At 43.3% G+C, this 20,794-nt stretch overlaps 1 protein-coding gene across 3 annotated transcripts in view; it reads left to right on the top strand.

The window, feature by feature from the left end:
• The window catches only part of LOC118914185 (uncharacterized), a 79,864-nt gene that overhangs the window by 36,681 nt on the left and 22,389 nt on the right, over positions 1-20,794 (top strand). Inside the window, exon 3 of one of the 3 annotated variants that reach the window (XR_008994446.1) lies at positions 9,861-20,460. The exons of the other annotated variants lie outside the window; for them this stretch is intronic. The gene's annotated coding sequence lies outside the window, so the exon portion shown is untranslated. Of the gene's footprint in view, positions 1-9,860; positions 20,461-20,794 lie in introns of those variants that run through there. 3 annotated transcript variants of the gene reach the window in all.

The following is a 20,794-nucleotide window of genomic DNA, read 5'->3' as shown; positions in this document are numbered from 1 at the left end:
TTACTGTTAGCAAGGCAGACAAAAGTAAAACAATGAGGACATGATGTGAGAAACTTCTTTATCGACTCAAACAGTAGTTTTCAAATACTGGGGGAAATATTTCCTCCATTATTTTGTGCTATTCACAATGTAATATCTACAGACAAGGCACTTTTTAGAGTTTAATCTGCAGTATTAACATTCTTTCTATCACTTTGAATCCACAAAACAATAAATCAAGCCCTGACTTACAGTGTATACTGATTTCCATGGTGTAAAGACTCCCGCGGCAGGTAATTTCAAATTACTAGTTGTTTTGAAAACAGTTCATAGGTTTGAAAATTTAACAGTTGGCTGTAGTGAGCTGACATGAGCTGGTTCCAGGATACCACTGGTGTTGGGAAAACATAAACAAAACTTTTTGGGAGCTAGTAACCAACAGTCTCTCTGTTTCCATTATTTGAAAGAAGCATGGAGACCTGGAACAAATAAAAGATATTGTAGGGAGTTCTGGGAGAAAATAGCATCATGCACAATGCTGTTTGGAGGGAGAACCACTCCCCTCTGTAAAGGATAATCAGATATATGAAAACAAAAAAGAGGAAAAGTCCAGAGCGGCATGGACCTCAGGGGTAGCAAGAGGCAGCAAGGTTCAGCCCTTTTCAGGCATTGGCCCCAAGGTTTCCAGTATGTTGAATGGATGTTCATTCTCCCTGGGGAGTTACTGGCTTCATCTGTATTTTGAACATGTGAAAATTGAGAAGCACAGTGTTGTGTTAACTGAGTTGAGGTTACAAGGTGCTTAGAAAAGATTTTAATTGCCTATTTTAGGCACTCCTCATTAATGGAACCAAACCTCATGCAGCTTGGTTTGGGTTGGTTTTAATCAAAGCGCTAAGAAGATTTAATTTGGTATTATGCCCATTATATAGTTGATGTGCTGAGAGGGCCCACAGTCAACTCTAGGAATGAGACCAGCCCCATATGTTCAGGAGAGCCAGGGATACCCCTGTGGGCGTCCGGTTTCTTCCCACATTATGTTTAGGTTCATCTGCTGGTTTCCCAAGCCCTCCATCACCCAGGCCCGTTGTGCTTCTCCAGGCAGACATAGGTCTGCACACCACGCACACAGCTCTGCCAAATGCTGTGAACAAGAGTGGCTCCCTCCCGTGCAGTGTTGTGCAGAGACAGCGCCAAGGAGCACTCTTTATGGATCATGATAGGCTTCCCGTGCATTGTCCACTCAATCCTGGTGCAAATGATTTGAGGTCACTATCACTTCCCCGTTTTACAGAAAAAACCGAAGCGGAGAGCACTGGAGAGAATTTACCCAGTCACACAGTTAGTGAAGGGGGCAGCAGGTGTCCAGCGCAGGACGACTGCTCCAGAGTTCTGCGCACAGCCCGGCCCCACTGCCTGTGGCTCCTTCTCCCCGACGTGCGCTCGCCATTTAGCCAGGCCTCCTGCAATGCTGGTGCTGACGACCTTTGTCTGTCTTCCACGGAGCTGCCCTAACGGGTCTAGCTGCCATCCCTGCCCTCCCAGTTACTGTAGAGATTTGTGGTATACGCTCTTCCATCCAAGGGCATCCTTTCCACAAATGTATGTCTTCTCCCCATTCTTCATTCCCATGGTGTACCTCCAGTTTGGGGCCTGTAGACAAATACTGCACATGTGATGACAGACTGAGGCAGGTCTGCACTCAGCACTGTGTACCTAGTGTCTCCAGCACCAGGCACTGAACTGTTATCTAAAGAGCACAGACATTCCCATTTTGGCACAACCCCAAATTCCAGGGAGCAGGCTGGCTAATCAATAGGTATAGGGTTGTGTGATGGGTCCTATGAAAGTAAGGTTCTGGGGGACCCAGGTGAGGAGAATTCTCTGGAGAACTCACTGTAATGTCACTCCTGGTCAGCTCAGTTCCGAAGGATGAACCCAGAGCTCAGCTGCAAGAGGGTAGAAGGGCCCAGGCCCTGCACACTATGCGTGTCATGAAACCCAACGACCTAGTGTATTTGACCAAGCTCCCCTCTATTTGACTTTCAACTAGTGTATTTCAATTACATCTGATACATACCTGTTTTCTTTATGTTATATTCATGGAGGTGTAGGGACTATTGGCCCTAAACCAAGTATGCTATGACTGGTGGCCACTGCAGGTGGTGGCGGTGACTTTGTCTGCTGCTCTGAAGTAAGAAGGGTAGGGTTTGGGGATCCCATTGTGGGAACAGAGGGCCTGCCTTCTCTCCTGTAGTCCCACAATCCCTCCTGCCTCTGGTGCACTGAACCACGCAGATATGGCCAGGGGTCATGCCCCTCTTTCCTTGGCCCTGTGTTCATCCACCCTTTCTATTCCTGGGGCAAGACATCCTGGTACACTGTCCCCAAGCAAGGATCACTTTGGGGTGTGTCTTGGTTCTGGGACTCAGTGGAAAGGGGCTTGTGGGAGATACTTCTGAAAATGTGTGATATAGAATGCTTTATCAGAAAGTCTGAATTTCCTCTCATTTGGCTTTGTTTTACCTGGGCCCTTAGCATTGGTAACCACAGCTTAAAGCCACCAAATACTGGACAGAAGGACCTTGTGGCTCCCAGGACTTGAGGAAGATAGTGGTGGAAGCTAGATAAATTATACCTATGCTTTTTATTTCTGTGAAGCTGACTCAACCAGAAAATTCCTGTCCTCCCCTCTCTTTCCTTGAAAATTCCATCTATGCCCATCTAGCGTCTGCCCACAGATATGCAGACACACGCACATGCACATGTGCACACACACAAACACAGAGTAGGGAAAAGGAAGGAGAGCTGCTCAAATATTTTAAGCTTAACTCAATAGCTTGAACTTAATTGTATCCAATGAACGTATTTGAATAGAAATAATATGGTTTCCTTTCTTCCTGAAGGAAGGAGAGAGATTTAGGAGGCTGGGCAGACTACAGTGTCAAAGACGTCCCATTTCATCTCTGTGCATTCAGGATTCAGACCATGCATCTATGCAACTCATCAAATTCCAGGGACAAGGGAGAAGTCTGGATTGGTCCATACAAGTCAATACCCCAAAACATTCCTCTACCATGTCCACTTTTAGACACATTTAGGGTGATGCCATCATTAAATAATAAGCCTTTGAAAAACCAGGTTGACATTTAAGAAGACTATAAGCTAACATGTACAGTAAAACATCTTTTCCCTGCCAGATATGCAAAAATTTAATTATATCCTATGAATATGAAATTCCACTTGTGCTTGATTTGATCTTTTACAATTTCTGGTTTCCAGAATGAAGAAGCTTAGACTGGGGAGGGCACACAGGCTGCAGTTTAAGTGTTAATTACATTGTTGAGCAGAGGCTGTGGGAGGGGCTGGGGCTGAAGCTAGTCTGCACTTTTTTTAAATCTATATTTTATTTTTTATTATGGTATTATTGGTATACACTCTTATGATGGTTTCACATGAGAAAACAATGTGGTTACTACATTTACCAGTGTTATCAGGTCCCCACCTACACCCCATTGCAGTCACTGACTATCAGTGTAGTAAGATGCCACAGATTCACTGTTTGCCTTCTCTGTTCTACACTGCTTTCCCCATGACCCCTCACACCTTGTGTTCTAAACATAATACCTGTCAATCTCCATTTCCCTCCCTCCCTCCCGACTGCCTTCCCACACCCCTCCCCTTTGGTAACTGCTAGTCCCTTCTTGAAGTCTGTGAGTCTGATGCTGTTTTGTTCCTTCAGTTTTGCTTTGTTGTTATACTCCACAAAGGAGGGACTTGTCTTTCTCTGCCTGGCTTATTTCACTGAGCATAATATCCTCCAGCTCCATCCACATTGTTGCAAATGGTAGGATTTCTTTCTTTCTTATGGCTGAATAGTACTCTACTTTCTTTATCCATTCATCTCCTGATGGACACTTAGGTTGCTCCCATGCCTTGGCTATTGTAAATACTGCTGCAATAAACATAGGGGTGCATGTGTCTTTTTGAGTCTGACAAGTTGTATTCTCTGGGTAAATTCCAAGAAGTGGGATTCCTGGGTCAAATGGTATTTCTATTTTTAGATTTTTGAGGAACTTTCATATTGCTTTCCACAGTGGTTGAACTAGTTTACATTCCCACCAGCAGTGTAGGAGGGTTCCCCTTTCTCCGTAACCTCGCCAGCATTTGTTGTTCTTAGTCTTTTCGAAGCTGGTCATCCTTACTGGTGTGAGGTGTTACTCATTGTGGTTTTAATTTGCATTTCCCTGATGATTAGTGATGTGGAGCAGTTTTTCATGTGTCTGTGGCCATCTGAATTTCTTCTTTGGAGAATTGTCTCTTCATATCCTCCACCCATTTTTTAATCAGATGTGTTTACTTTTAGGATGTTTAGTTGTGTGAGTTCTTTATATATTTTGGATGTTAACCCCTTAACAGACATGTAATTTATGAATATATTCTCCCATACTGTAGGATGCCTTTTTGTTCTGTTGATGGTATCCTTTGCTATACAGAAGTTTTTTAGTTTGATGTAGTCCCATGTGTTCATTTTTGCTTTTATTTCCCTTGCTTGAGGAGATGCATTCAGGAAGAAGTTGATCATGTTTATATTCAGGAGCTTTTTGCCTATGTTGTCTTCTAAGAGTTTTATGGTTTCATGACTTACATTCAGGTCTTTGATCCATTTTGAGTTTACTTTTGTGTATGGGGTTCAAAAATAATCCAGTTTCATTCTCTTGCATATAGTTGTCCAGTTTTGCCAACACCAGTTGTTGAAGAGGCTATCATTTCCCCATTGTATGTCCATGGCTCCTTTATTGTATATTAATTGATCATATATGGTTGAGTTTATTTCTGGGCTCTCTAGTCTGTTTCATTGGTCTATGGTTCTGTTCTTGTCCAATACCAAATGGTCTTGATTACTGTGGCTTTGTAGTAGAGCTTGAAGTTGGGGAGCATAAATCCCCCCAGCTTTATTCTTCCTTCTCAGGATTGCTTTGTCTATTTGGGGTCTTTTGTGGTTCCATATGAATTTTAGAACGATTTTCTCTAGTTCACTGAAGAATGCTATAGGTATTTTGATGGGGATTGCATTGAATCTGTAGATTGCTTTAGGCAGCATGGCCATTTTGACAATATTAATTCTTCCTATCCATGAGCATGGGATGTGTTTCCATTTATTAGTATCTTCTTTAACTTCTCTCATGAGAGTTTTGTTGTTTTCAGAGTATAGGTCTTTCACTTCCTTGGTCAGGTTTATTCCTAGGTATTTTATTCTTTTTGATGCAATTGTGAATGGAATTGTTTTCCTGATTTCTCTTTATGCTTGTTCATCATTAGTGTATAGTAATGCAGCAGATTTCTGTGCATTAATTTTGTATCCTGCAATTTTGCTGAATTCAGATGTCAGTTCCAGTAGTTTTGGAGCGGATTTTTTAGGGTTTTTTATAGACAATATCATGTCATTTGCACACAGGGACAGTTTAACTTCTTACTTGCCAATCTGGATGCCTTTTATTTCGTGTTGTCTGATTACCTTGGCTAGGACCTCCTGAAATATGTTGAATAAAAGTGGGGAGAGTGGGCATCCTTGTCTTGTTCCCAATCTTAAAGGAAAAGCTTTCAGCTTCTCACTGTTAATTATATTGTTGGCTATGGGTTTGTTATATATGACCTTTATTATGTTGAGGTATTTGTCCTTTATATCCATTTTGTTGAGAGTTTTTGTCATAAATGGATGTTGAATTTTATCAAATGCTTTTTCAGCATCTATAGAGATGATCATGTGGTTTTTGTCTTTTTGCTGATGTGGTGGATAATGTTGATAGATTTTTGAATGCTTTACCATCCTTGCATCCCTTGAATAAATCTTACTTGATCATGATCAATGATCTTTTTGATGTATTTTTGAATTTGGTTTGCTAATTTTTTGTTGAGTATTTTGCATCTATGTTCATCAGCGATATTGTTCTGTAATTTTCTTTTTTTGTGGTGTCTTTGCCTGGTTTTGGTATTAGAAGGATGCTGGCCTCATAGAATGAGTTTGGAAGTATTCCCTCTTCTTCCACTTTTTGGAAAACTTTAAGGACAATGGGTATTAGGTCTTCACTAAATGTTTGATAAAATACAGTGGTGAAGCCATCTTGTCCAGGAGTTTTGTTCTTCGGTAGTTTTTTGATTACTGATTCAATTTCATTGCTGGTAATTGGTCTGTTAACATTTTCTGTTTCTTTCTGGGTCAGCCTTGGAGGGTTGTATTTTTCTAAAAAGTTGTCCATTTCTTCTAGGTTATCCTGTTTGTTAGCGTGTAATTTTTTATAGTATTCTCTAATAATTCTTTGTTTTTCTGTGGTGTACATAGTGATTTTTCCTTTCTCATTTCTGATTCTGTTTATGTGTGTAGACTATTTTTTTCTTGATAAGTCTGGCTAGGGGTTTATCTTATTTTTTTTAAATTTTATCGAATAACCAGCTCTTGCTTTCATTGATTGTTTCTATTTTATTATTCTTGATTTTACTTATTTCTGCTTTAATCTTTATTATGTCCCTCCTTCTACTGACTTTGGGCTTCCTTTGTTCTTCTTTTTCTACTTTTGTTAATTGTGAGTTTAGACTGTTCATATGGGATTGTTCTTTCCTGAGGTAGGCCTCTATTGCAATATACTTTCCTCTTAGCACAGCCTTCACTCCATCCCACAGTTTTTTGCGTTGTTGAATTATTGTTGTCATTTGTCTCCATATATTGCTTGTTCTCTATTTTTATTTGGTCATAGATTCATTGGTTATTTAGGAACATGTTGTGAAGCCTCCATGTGTTTGTGGGATTTTTCTTTTTCTTTGTGTAATTTATGTCTAGTTTCATATGTCTGTGGTCTGAGAAACTGATTGGTACAATTTCAATCTTTTTGAATTTACCAAGGCTCCTTTTGGTGGCCTAGTATATGATCTATTCTTGAAAATGTTCCATGTGCACTTGAGAAGAATGTGTATTCTGCTGCTTTTGGGTATAGACCTTTGTAGATGTCTGTTAGGTCCATCTATTCTAATGTGTTGTTCAGTGCCTCTGTGTCTTTGCTTATTTTCTGTCCGGTTGATCTGTCCTTCAGAGTGAGTGGAGTGTTGAAGTCTCTTAGAATGGATGCATTGCATTCTATTTCCCCTTTTAATTCTGTTTGTATTTGTTTCACATATGTAGGTGCTCCTGTGTTGGGCGCATATATATTTATGATAGTGATGATATCTTCTTCTTGGATTGACACCTTTATCATTATGTAATGTCCTTCTTTGTCTCTTTTGACTTTCTTTGTTTTGAAGTCTATTTTGTCTGAAAGAAGTACTGCAACTCCTGCCTTTTTTCTCCCTATCAGTTGCATGAAATACCTTTTTCCATCCCTTCACTTTTAGTCTGTGTATTTCTTTGGGTTTAAAGTGACTCTCTTGTAGGCAGCATATATATGGGTCTTATTTTTTTATCTGTTCAGTGACTCTATGTCTTTTGATTGGTGCATTTAGGGTGATTATTGATAGGTATGTACTTATTGCCATTGCAGGCCTTAGATTCGTGGTTACCAAAGGTTCAAGGTTAACTTCCTTACTATCTAAGAGTCTAACTTAACTCACTTAATATGCTCTTACAAACACAATATAAAGGTTCTTTTTTTCTTGTCCTTTTTCTTCCTCCTCCATTCTTTATATGTTAGGTATCATATTTTGTACTCTTTGTCTGTCCCTTAATTGACTTTGGGGGTAGTTAATTTTATTTTGCATTTGCTTAGTAATTAACTATTCTCCTTTCTTTACTGTGGTTTTATTACCTCTGGTGACAGCTATTAAACCTTAGGAACACTTCCATCTATAACAGTCCCTCCAAAATACACTGTAGAGATGGTTTGTGGGAGGTAAATTCTCTCAGCTTTTCCTTATCTGGAAATTGTTTGATCTATCTTTAAAATTTAAATGATAATCTTTTTGGATAAAGTAATCTTGGTTCCAGGCCCTTCTGCTTCATGGCATTAAATACATCATGCCACTCCCTTCTGGCCTGTTAGGTTTCTGCTGAGAAGTCTGATGTTAGCCTGATGGGCTTTCCTTTGTATGCGATCTTATTTCTCTCTTTGGCTTCTTTTAATAGTCTATCCTGATCCTTCATCTTTGCCATTTTAGTTACTATATGTCTTGGTGTTGTCTTCTTGTGTCCCTTGTGTTGGGAGATCTGTGCACCTCCATGGCGTGAGAGACTATCTCCTTCCCCAGATTGGGGAAGTTTCCAGCAATTACCTCCTCAAAAACACTTTCTATCCCTTTTTCTCTCTCTTCTTCTGGTACCCCTATAATGTGGATATTGTTCCGTTTGGATTGGTCACACAGTTCTCTCAATATTCTTTCATTCTTGAGATCCTTTTTTCTTTCTGTGCTTCACCTTCTTTGTATCTCTGTTCTCTAATTTCTGTTTCATTTATCATCTCCTCCACCATATCTAATCTGCTTTTACAACCTTCCATTTTATGTTTCATTTCTGATACTGTGTTCTATAATGATTGAATCTCTGACTGGAATTCATTCCCGAGTTCTTGGCACGAGAGCACCATGCAATGTAGGTTTATGCTCCCAGAGCAGATCTCCAGAGCTAGGTATTCAGCAGTCCCAGGCCTCCATTCCATCCCCCTCTGTTTCTCTTCCTCCAGCCAGTGACCTGGGGTGGGGATGGGCTTCGGTCCTGCTGAACCATGGCTTTGGAATTTTACCCTGTTCTGTGATGTTTATTCTTTTCTCCAGGTTTATGAAGTCTGGTGCAGCCCTTTTCTTTTTTGCTCTTTCAGGATATTAGTTGTATTAATTATATTTTTGTATTATGTGTGGTTTTAGTTGGAAGCCTCTGTCCCACCTCTCACACTGCCATCTTTCACTAGTCTTCACTTTAAGGAAAGGTATTGTGGAGGTCATTTCCAGCTGGCCTTATGTCTGTGCTTACCAGCCCTGGGCAGGGTACTGAGAGTGAGGATGTGTGCGTGAACATGTGTGAATGTGTGAACATATTGTGTGAGTGTGTATGTGTGTGAGCATGTGTGAATGTGCATGACTGTGTGTGTGCATCATGTTTGCCTGTTTCTCTCAAGCTCTTCATGGTCTGTTGTAATAGTATCCCACTTGCTCTATGAGGTTCAATGCACCAATTTTTAACTTTTAAGGGAAAGAACTCAGAACAATCATGCTAGGTATGGGAGAACGTTAACTTCTGTCCCCATTCCTTGCAAGCAAAATACTGTTCTGACTTACTGTGTGTGCCCAGGCTCTTTCCCTTCAGGGCAGTGCTGGGAAGTGCTTTCCATGTAGAAATGACAGGAGGACGGCAGGCTTGGGAAGGAAGCCAGCTGGTTGAGTTCTATGTTCCACCTATTGGATCTTACTGCCGTTTTCCCTGTGCAAAGTTGAGAGATGTCAGCATTTGACCCTACTGCTCAGATAGATCATCACAACTTTCTTCCTATGTAATTTTAAAAGCAGTCAATGCCTAGGGTTGACTTGAGAAATCCTGTTGGACATTTCACCCTGAATGTCTTCAAAACAAATCTCCTTTTATCTTTTAAAAATTCCTTTTGGTGAAACTTGTAGAACTCTTTATGGCTCAGAGTATTTACAATGGTAGTTTTTATAGAGGTCTTTATTTTAAAGAAATACATGCTGCATATTTATCTAATGGGCCAGATAATGACTAAGGAGCAAATTACATAAAGATGATTACATTGACTTAGTTTGTGTTTTAGTCCTATGACTCACGGGGCAACTTGTTTGTGTTGTATTTATGGGCAGAGATGTTTTAAAAAGACGTTTTGTGGAGCAGGAGTTGTGAAAGAATGCTAGTCATTGAAAACCTCTGCCAAGATGTGATGTTTTTACAGCTGGAGACAATGTGGAGGCTACCGCTCAAAGTAGAAGGTGTGCCAGGAGGTGCCCGAGAGCTATCCAGCCCCCCACTGCCTCGACACAGCCCTCACCCCTCAGGAGGCTCTCAAGGCCGAAACGGGAACCACGACTCAGGAGATATCCCTGCTTCCTGCAGGAGCCGGCACCTCCAGGTTTGTGAGGACAGACAGCATTTCTAATGGTTATCTGTTCTTGGGTGGCCAGGGGAAGGAAATGCGCTTCAGAATCCTGAGGAGGCTGTAGAAAGGGGTCCAGGGCTTCTTGGGGGAAAGCTTTTATTTTTTAAAAAAAATAATAGATGACACTATTTAAAAAAATTATGGTAAAACACACAGAATATAAAATGTGTCATCTTAGCCCTTTTTAATTGTACAGGTGAATGCTGTTAAATATATTCATGCGTTGTGCAACCGTCACCACCATCTATGTCTAGAACTTTTTTATCTTGCAAAACTCAAACTCTCTGTTCCCATTAAACACAAACACCCTTTCCCCCTCCCCCAGCCACTGGCAACCCCCATTCTACTCTCCATCTCTGTGAATTCTACTACTCCAAGGACCTCATATCCGCATGATTGTGCAGTATTTGTCCTTTTGCAGCTGGCTTAGTTCACTGGCATGATGTCCTCAAAGTCTGTCCATGTTGTAGCCTATGTCAGAATTCCCTTCCTTTTAAAGACTGAATAATGTTCACTGTGTGGATACACCACATTTTGTTTGTCTGCTCAGCTATTGACTGACACTCGGGTTGTTGGGGAAGCATTTTCATTCCTGTGTTTTTCTCAGGTTTAAGGGACCAGGGAGCCAGGTATGGGCATCAGCGCGAGATACTCTTGTGACTCTGCTGAGCTCAGCTGTGCCTGGACAGCACTGCCTTCGGGAATAACACTCTTGTGTGTGTCAAGTCTGCTCAACTTCCACTCTCTCGTAACTGTGAGGCAATGGCACTGTGGGTCTTTGCTGGTGGCGCTTGTTCCAGCGTGAGGTTACTTGGATTTTGGACTGAATGCTTGCGTCCCCCACCAAATCCCTACGTGGATGCGGGACCTACAGTGTGACTGTTTGGAGTTGGGGCCTGGGAAGGGAAGATAAGGGTGCAGTGAGGCCATGATTCCAGGGCCTCCATCCAGCAGGATGGTGCCTACAGGCAGGGGAGAACTGAGTGGCCCTACACCCTTTGAGCATGGTGAGGGGGCACAGCTCCCGGGAGGGCTGGTGGAGCCGGTGCTGCGGCACCTTTGTCTGGGGTTGCCAGCCTCTGCAATGGGGAGGAAGCAAATGCTGTCATTTGGCACCCCGCTCTATGGGTTCTGTTGTGGAGCCTGAACAGATCAAGTGGAAGATGGTTGGTAACCTACCACAGGAGGAACTTGGTGTGTCGGGGAGCTCTGAGGCTCCCCCAGGGAAATTCTCTGCCCTGGCCATCCCGCTTTTCTGCATTGCTGAGAGCATTCCCTTGTCAAAACCACATTCACAAAGGCTTCTGTGCAAATAAATGGGCTGCCTCTGGAATGTCTTCACGATTATAGAAATACAATCTCTTAGGGAGAAATTTATTGTTTTAAGTCTTGACATCAGGCTAATAGGTAAGAGTGGGACTCAGTTAATTCATTAGTGCCTGTAAGAGGAAATTCTGATTTCCTCCTGGGATATGCTGCAGATTTGCATTGTAGTAACCTTCCTAATTATTTTTTCCCAGAGATTAACAGTGTAATTAGCATTTGTGTTTTCTAAGTTAATTGGTGGAGGAGAAAGGCAGTCAGGTACATCTTTAGGTTTGGGAAAAGTCATCCTCACTTTTTATCAGCTGGCAACAGATAGAATGGTAAACACCTTGGATTCTGTCCAACCTTGGCTCCCTGGCAGCAGGCTCCCCACACCCAGGGAGGGGCCAGAAACCACTCCCTCCTCTGGAATAGCATTTCTCAGGAAGGCAGTTCATAGGTGTTCAGAGAAAAATGGACTCTGACACAAGTTTTGGAAATGCTGGACTCCACAAAGTTAAATCAACTTCTTTCCTGAAGCAGGATTCTGCCTACCACTCACTCACTAGCTTGTTTACCACCCTCACTGGATGCTTGCCATGTGTCAGGCTTTGTATTAGGCCCTTGGAAGACAGTACAAAGCAGGACAGGTGTGTTCTCTGCCCTCAGAGAGAGTAAAGTCTGGTGGAGCTCTTAAAATGTTAATTTCAAAGAGGGAGATGACACGGGCATGGTCCCCGAACATACCGAACAAAGAGACCCTCCACAGAGAACATTTCCTGGCACACATGTTTTGTGGGACACACTTTAGAAAACACTGCTGTATAGGGAGGAAGACCAAGGTAAGTGGACACACATCAAGAGCACAGCATGTTTCTACATGAGCTACTGCCAGTTCGCACCACCACCCTGAGAGTCAGAAACATTTTCATTTTATAGAGAAGATGACCAGAAGTCAGACAGTTTAAATGGGCAGCCCAAGGCCACATGTCGAGGAGGAAGCAGGGCCAGGATTGGAATCCAACCTTGTTTGGGTCCAGCTCTGTATTTGTTCCATTTCCCTTTGCTGTCCTCTCCTGAGAAGTCTGTCCTGAGTCAAAGAGACCTGAGTTATTGTCCTGGCCTTAGTCTTGACTAAGTCCCTCAAATTCTTGATTTTGAGTCTTTAAACAGTTAAAAGAGTAAACTTCCATGCTTACCATATGTTGTAAGGATCAGATTAAGTAGCATATGTTCTGCTTCACAAAGCCCACAGTATGTAAGGTGCTATCTCCATTCTAAGCATCAAATACTATTTGCTGGGATACAGCAGAAAATTGATGGTATGGGCTTCAACTGGATGCAACATGTGGACATTAGGTTCTGCCTCCTTGAGTGTATTCCTGTAGCTCCCACACAGGTCAGTGTTTCTTTAAGAATCCCTTTAGGAGGAGCCTTCTGTAATACTGCCTCTGAAATGACTTCAATCCTCATAACTAGGTTAAAGGAATATTTTTAGAGCAGTAACACCTGGAGGCTCGTTCATCATGGTCCCTGCCTCTGGGGATCCCACCTACACACTGAAGAATGATGGCAAACATAATATTTATGCAATAAACCTCTGAGAAATGTGAAAGGAGCCCCTCTGTGTTGAAGGCAGAGATTACTAACCTATTTGTAATGATTTTCAGTGGGATTCTGATCAGGGAGATTTGTGGCTTCACAAACACAGAGGGTTCTTACATCACTCTTACCGGGAGAGCTGTTTTTTTCTGGAATCCAAACTGACAAGGGGTACATTAGTTAGTCTAAGGCAGGATTACAGGCTCCATAAATTTTTATCTTTAACTTGATTGGAATGCTTTATTCTATTACTGTGATGGGTCCTTTTTCACCATAAATTCATAAAACCTATCCAGACAGCCTGAGAGCAAATGCATCAGTGGAGATTTGGGTGAGAGGTAGACACAGGCCTGCAGGGGGCCAGGAGCCAAGCTAGAGGCAGGCGGCAGCCAAGGCTTGTTTCAGGGGAGCAGCTAAGGAATTCTGAGGAGGAGGAGGGTCTTAGGACCTCTCTCTGGAGGAGTGGCACCTCCTGCCTTCTTTCAGACCTTGTATGCACAATAGCACAGAACCATTCCCCACCCTCCCCGTCACCTCACAAAGGAAATGGCAGGCCAGCTCACTGGAAACACTCCCAGCTGGGCTGCAGGGCAGGCAGAGTGCCGAGACCTCAGCGGTTCCCAATATTTTCACAGTCAGTCCCCTTCTCTCAAGTGCTCTTCAGACTTAGATGTGGTAAAATTGACCATCAGGGCATGGGCGGACCCCGTTATTTGCTGGAGTGGCAGGGCTCAAGTCTAGGAGTTGTGTTAAAGCAAATTCTTTGTTTCTTTTCACAGGGCCACTAGACTGGTAGGTCAAGGAAATGCTGCCATGTGGGGTATTCAGCAGGGCATTTGGCATAGTTTCTCCTGATAATATCCTTGTGTACAAAACAAAAGCATGGGACTAGAGGTCAGAATGATGGCAGTTTCCTGACAGTCTCAGTGACTACACCCCGCTGGTCTAGGTGAGAGCCAGCAGCAACGTGGAGAGACATTCTTGTGCTGAACCACAGGACTCAGCTCTGTCCTGCCCCAGCATAATCACACATTTGAAAGACAAGTACAGATCAAGATCAGAAGGGACTCTGCAACACAGGTAGAAGGAAAGGCTAGAAAGAAAGGCATGAGTATAAAGTCTCTTCACTTGGGTTCAAAGAATTTTCTTCTCCAGCATTCCCAGGGTGCACTGTGTCTCAGCAGCAGTGTCAAGTGTGAAGAGGCCCTACCTAGGGCCTCTGGTAGAAGGTCGACTTCGTCTATGGGCTCAGTCCATCTTTGGTTTTTAAAATACCTGTCTGATTCAGCCTAGGGTAGGACGTTTCCTCCTGTCATGATGAACTGCCCCTCTCTTCTCTGGGCTAGTGTAACCACTTCTGGAGTGTTGGCATTCAGTTTCGGGTGGTGCATTTAAAACAAGGACAAAATATCACAGAGCACAGAGATCAGCTTGCAAAAGGGCCTGACACCATGCCTCAAAGGAGTGACTGAGAAACACTCGGCCACCTTTCACTCTAAAGGCCTGGCCTAGGGAAGCAAGGTCAAACTTGTGTGTAGCCTCCAAAGGCAGAAGCAGAAAAATTTTTACTTTCAGAGATGTCCAAAGGCAGGACAGGCTGCCTGGGAAGAGGGGAGATGGCCATCACCCTCCAGCACTCAGGCACAGGCTGGGTGCATATGTAGTGCACAGGCGTAAGGAGCTGCTTGGACTCGCAGTTCCTCCAGCTCTGGGGTCCTGCGAGCTGGTGCTAAGGAGTCAGGAAACCAGGGGTCTACCCCCAACTTTGCCACAAACTGCCCTAGCGACCTTAAGCAAGTTGCTTCAGTCCTCTGGATCCCACTTTTCTCCTTTGCTAAATTAGGAAGTTGGACAGGAGTACTTCCAAGGTTTCGCTTAGTCACTTATTATTCTGTTCCTGTTACCACCAGGGACTGATGGTTCGGGATCTCCTTCTCTCAAAGACACCAAGGAAAGGCTGTAGGAAATCGTATCTGGTTGCCATCGTGGGAGGTACACCCGTTATCTTGCTGTTTTCCCTGAACCTTGGCTCCTTCTTATTTGGATTTCCCTTGTCCTGTATTTTGAGATCCATTTCAGCAGACCAGAAGAACAATTGAATTGGAAATAACCTTCTACTATGGTGGAAAGACTGTGGTTTCACAAGGCTTCTGGGGAGACTTATGTCAACAGGAAACTAAGTGGAAATAACTCTCAGGGTGTTTGGAGCAGATGCCTACCTAGTTTGGGGGTTGAGGCTTTCTTTTCTCTTGCAGTTTTTCTTCCCTCTGGGGTCACTGGCCATCATTGATGTGAAGGGGCAGTAGTTTTTACTCTGTCTTGTGGGTTATTTCCACACGTGAGTCCAGCCTGTTCCTTATGCTGGCTGCTCTCATCCTCTGACAGGCAAGCTGGCTGTAACTAGACCTGACTTGTCAGTTCCAGCTTCCTTCTGATGGCTCAGAATTGAGACAGAAATATAAGTCTAGTAAAAGCAATCTGTTCAAATGTCCAAGTAATTTAACACCCAGTGGGAGACAAAGAATAAGCATGATTTGGATTGAGAAAGAGCCCATTAGGATGGGCAAAGGGGAGGTGGTCTGCTTGTGCATGTCTGTGTGTGTGAGCGTGTACATGCATGTGTGGTGTGTGTTGGGAGTGGTACTCCTGCAACAGTTTTATGAATGCGCAAAGCATTGCTTCCATTGGCTGTGTCCACCTGAAGACACCAGCCCAGGCCCGACCCTTCCATGGGTGTGGCTTTGCTGGGAAGGGTGTGGTTCAGAAGGGGCTGAAGATGCGCACTGCAGCCCTGCGCATCCCGTCACGTGCATGCGAGGCAGCTTATGTCTCCGCCCCAGGCAGGCCAAACAGCTCAGAACCAACTTGCACAGGTGGCAGAGCAAGACTGCTGCCTCGACCAATTGCAAAGCAAAGACAAAAGACTATAAAAGCTGATGAAACTGGTAACAGAACTGAAAGTTTTCTTGGTTTGGAAGTCAAATATCTGTCTTTTTGGATGCTGACCTCAGGACCAAATGCAGCCTTATAAATTTACATTCTTTGCCTGCGAAACTGTCCTCCGTCCTGGTCCTCAATGTTCCATGAAAGCCATCTTTCCAAAATTGTTGTCCCAACAGAAGAGCCCTTCCGAGATGATAGCAGCGCTCAGCCCCTCTGGGCCCTGCCGAAGGCGACAAGAGGAAACAGGGAACTTCCCGCTCAGCACGGAACCCTGGCCGAGGGCTCGCGTAATGGTATCTCAACTGGTAGTGCTTTTTGTATTCCATGATTCATGCTCAGAAATGGATAAAAATACCATCCTTTCCCTAAGACATGTGTAACTGGCACTCTTGTTAGGACCTGGACACGTGGGTTTCATAGGAAGCTGAAGCGCTGCCGACGAGAGGCTGGAGCTGCTGCTTTGCTGCTTCCGCTGTCATGGCCGAATCCATCTGGGGACTCTGTTTCGTCCAGTGCAGCAGCTGCTGGCTCAGGCTTGGCTTGGTCAGAATTCTTTTGGACATTTATGAAGAGAACGTTATTCACCAGCCCTGAATCCCCAGAAAGAATAAAAAAACAATGGTGAAATATCAGAAAGGGCATTCCTGGACACACTTTAAATCTAGTCATCAGTTATCTGCAGCATCAAAATGTACAAATAAATATCTTAACAGCTGATCAGAGCCAGTCAGGCTCTCTCACGAACATTACTTGGACACAGAAACAGCCTAACACATTGCAAAGTTCGTGCAGGGTAGGCAGTGTCCAGCCCAGCTGGAAAAGCATGCATGATTAGGACAGGGGAGCCTGTCAGAGTCATGCAACCCATGTGCCATTCCTGTTCCCAGAGGATAAAGAAAAAATCAGATTTTCTCACCAACTCTGTGAGATCCTTGAAATGCCTTTTGTTAGAATTCATCCTTGTAAATTTGGCCTGTTTCATAAGCAGAATGGTGATAGGGGCCATGTAAACAAGTCAAAAGATACTACACTGGGACATTGAGATTCCATTACTTTCCCAACACATATCTTGACTAATAAAACTTGCCTTCCTGGGTGGGTGTGAAGATTAGGTCAGGTAATATATGTTAGTAGGCTTTGTACATTGCACGCACAACACCAGCTACCTTAAAGAGGAAATTGGCCTTGGGAAAAAGGAGAAACAGCTGAGGAAGACGGCTGTCACCGAAGCACTGGCCAGCATGTTCCAGGACAAGCACCACCTGCCAGGATTCCCTAGAGGTCAAACTATGTCCTTGCAGATTTTGTTACTGAAAGGAGAAGGGGAACATACCCCAGAAAGGGTGCTCGGAGAAAACTGTAGCACAGTTTTAGAAGTTGCAAGAAGATGGGAGTGTTGCAGCTCTCAAAAAGGCAGTGCTGACATAGAAGATTCTTTGGGTAGAAAGATGCCATCCTGGAGGAGGGAGTTCATCAGGGACTCAAAGGCTTCCCTTGCTCATTGAACAAATATTCCCTGAGCACCTATTATGTGCCAGTCACCTCTCCAGTCTAGTCATGAGAAGCCAACTTAGAAACAATCCCACTGTCTTTGCTCTGACTGATTCAGCAGGCTGTCCACTGAACAGTAGTTTAGTTTCCATCAGGGCTTGGGCTCCTGGAGGCTAATTCCTGGCAGCATCCCTCTGGGCTTTGGGAAAGCACCAGACAAGTGAATGGATAGGTAAGCAGTGACACCTCCTACACTGACTCTCCCGGGCCCTTCAAAGCACCTGCCTGTAATGTACGTGGCAGGTGCCACTCAGGCGACTATGAAATAAGTGTATTAACGTGCTCGGGCTGCTGTAAAAAAGTACAAGGGCTTAAACAACAGAAGACAGTTTATCACAGATGGAATCTGAGAACAAGCTGTTGGCAGGGTTGGTCCCTCTGAGGCCCCACTCCTTGGCATGTAGATGCCACCTTCTCCCTGTGTCCTCAAGTGGTCGTCTCTCTATGTGTGTCTGTGTCCTGATCTCTTCTTATAAGAACACCAGTCACATTGAATTAGGGTCCATCCTAAAACCTCATTTTAAAGAATAATCACCTTTTTAAAGACCCCCATCTCTAAATAACACAATTGGAGAAAGTAGGGGTTAAGACTTCAGTGCATGAATTTGAGGGGTGGGCACAATTCAGCTTACCATAATAAGTAAAAATTCCAGCCATAAAATTGTTATTTTGCCTGTCACACTGCTTGTTGACTCAGCTAATCTTCGAGGCCTCCCTTGCCCAGCCCCATCTCCCTGTCCTCAGCTTACCTGTGCCAATTTGATTGCTGATTCTGGCACTGGGTGGGGCCTAAACCGAGAGAGACACACTTCATGGGACAAAGGGTCATACTGTGAACCCAGGAGGGACCTACCCTGACAAAGGGGTCTAGATGAGGTGGAGGAGTGCGACACAGATTGTGTCTGATGAGCAGAGAGCCGGGCCATTCTGCGGGCCAGCAGAAACCCCTTCAGGAAAGGACTAGTATATGTGTTGTCTGCACCTCCCATAACCTGGGAGAACTTTGCATCTGCCTTTGGGCACCTGCTGCAGGGTAGTTTCTTCTACAAGCCTAAAACATTTGTTGAAAAAGCTGTCAGGATATTAAGATGAACAAGATGTTTTCTAGCAGGGAGGGATCTTGAAGGGAAGGAAAAAGCTGCCAGGCCCCCATATGTACAGGGAAGGTTTCAGGGCCCTGTAGCATGTGACCTCCTCAGAAGTTTGCAGAAGCTAGAAAACGCAATGTTTGTTGAGATTATTAAAAATGTGGTTTGTAAAAAATGTGGTTGAAGGAACAAGGGAATAGCATATATATTTGTACCTCAGTCAGACATACTCTTACACAGTGAAGCTTTAAATAAACGGCAAGCAAAAAGTAAACTGACACTAATAAAAAGTGCAAAAGACAGTAGCTTCATGCTCCTGTGGGTAGCCTTGGAGATCTAGTTGGTTTGCCTTTCTTACAGAGTAGAAAGCTCAAGTCCAGACAGTTCAAGCCAAAGCTGCACATGGAGTTGGTGGGAGAAATGAAAACAGGGTCTCTTCACTCCTAGTCCAATACTATTTCTAAAACCCTCATTTGTCCTAATTTTATCATTTGGGAGAATTTTATTCTTCATACCATGCTGTCTCTAGGAAGCTGGGTTTTCTAATTCTCTTGGGTTTATACTGTACTTCTCACTTCAGAATTAGGCAGTCTCAGAAATCTCAATTACTCATTCAAAGACTAGGTTAATTTCTAGTAGAATAATGCTTTAGTCTATTCTAAATATGTTAATTTGAACAGTTCCTATTTTTTCTACTGAGTGTTTTCTTTACGTCCTTCTTCAATTCTTCTTCCACGAATACAAACAATATAGAGGATTTTTACTCTGCACTGTGTGAGCATTCTAGAGAATATGGATTGAAAGTCTAGGATCAACTTCACAAATTAAAATTTTTGAAGTGATGTTCTTTCTTCTTTATTTTCCTTTCCTACTGACATACTTGATGACTTTGTCCAAAACTAACTAGCCTCACTGGTACGATTTTTATTTAAGGTTCTTATATTCAGTTTTCCCTTAACATATTTCATTTCTAAAATAAGAAAGGAAACAGAAAAAAATTTTACCTTAATCTTACTGCTCTCATACAAATTTGCAGTTCTTTTAAAAACAGTGAAAGAAACCTCGCCCCAAACAAAAAAACTCTAAGACCCTCTGCAATATTGACAACCAAAGAAAAGAAAAATCTTCACATCTCAAAATAAAAGTACAGGAACAGATTCTTTAAGAAGCCAGAATTTCCAGTTTTTGCACAGGATTTCCCACATGCAATGGACTCTACCTCTGTACACTAAATAAATAGCAAATGATAAAGAATAAAACAGTTCCTTTTTCCTTGTTGAGCTACCAAGCAGCACAGAAGAAAGCATTTTTTGTTTAGAAAAAACATGAAAGAAAGTAATGATATATAGACAGAGATGTTAACACTAAAGTGAAGGCTTCTTGATTCTCACACCAGCTCTGGGTGCCAGGCTTCTCCAGGCCTCTGTTTGCCAGGTCAAGGCCAGAGGACCTGGAGTCCACATGGGAACAGTTCGGCCAGTAGTAAGGTTCTGCTACAGCCAGGGAAAGAGAGCTGGAGGTTCAGCAGCATTACAGGCAGCTGGAAACCCTGGCAATGTCATAACAACGCACCATATAATCAAGCCATTGGTATGATCTCAAATGAAGGGCATTTTGCTATTGTTTTGACCTTCCTCAGCCATATTGCTGTCAGCCTGACGGAAGTTGTGCTAAAGCTGAAATCCACATAAACATTCACTTCTTACACTCAGCTCACCTTTCCCTGTAAAGAGCCAGGAGCTTAGCAAACTGCCCTTGATCACTTTGGGTCAAGAGAAGGAGCACTGGCTTTCCCAACAGCATCAGGAGGTGGTGCCCAGCCCCAGCCATTGTGAGAGCACAGATGTGCTGCGAGGAAGGCTTTTTCTGGCAGTGGAGACCATGGGAGAATTCCAAAGGCCCTTATGTCTGAGAGTCAGAGGTGGGAGGGCCCTTTCTGCTGTGAGGTACTTTTGCAATCTGCTATTTAAAAAAAAATTTTTATTAACATATTATTTATATACACTCTTATGAAGGTTTCACATGAAAAAACAATATGGTTACTGCATTTGACCATATTATCAAGTCCCCACCCATACCCCAATGCAGTCACTGTCCATCAGGGCAGCAAGATGCCACAGATCCACTATGTGCCTTCTCTGTGCTACACAGTTCTCCCCATGACCCCACACACACCATGTGTACTAAACATAATACCCTTCAATCCGCTTCTCCCGCCCTCCCCCCCGCAATCCCTTTTGG

The sequence above is a fragment of the Manis pentadactyla genome, chromosome 16 (assembly GCF_030020395.1).
Source record: "Manis pentadactyla isolate mManPen7 chromosome 16, mManPen7.hap1, whole genome shotgun sequence".
NCBI lineage: Eukaryota > Metazoa > Chordata > Mammalia > Pholidota > Manidae > Manis > Manis pentadactyla.
The sequence above is the reverse complement of the archived record's forward strand: the minus strand, read 5'-3'. Positions and strand labels throughout refer to the sequence as shown.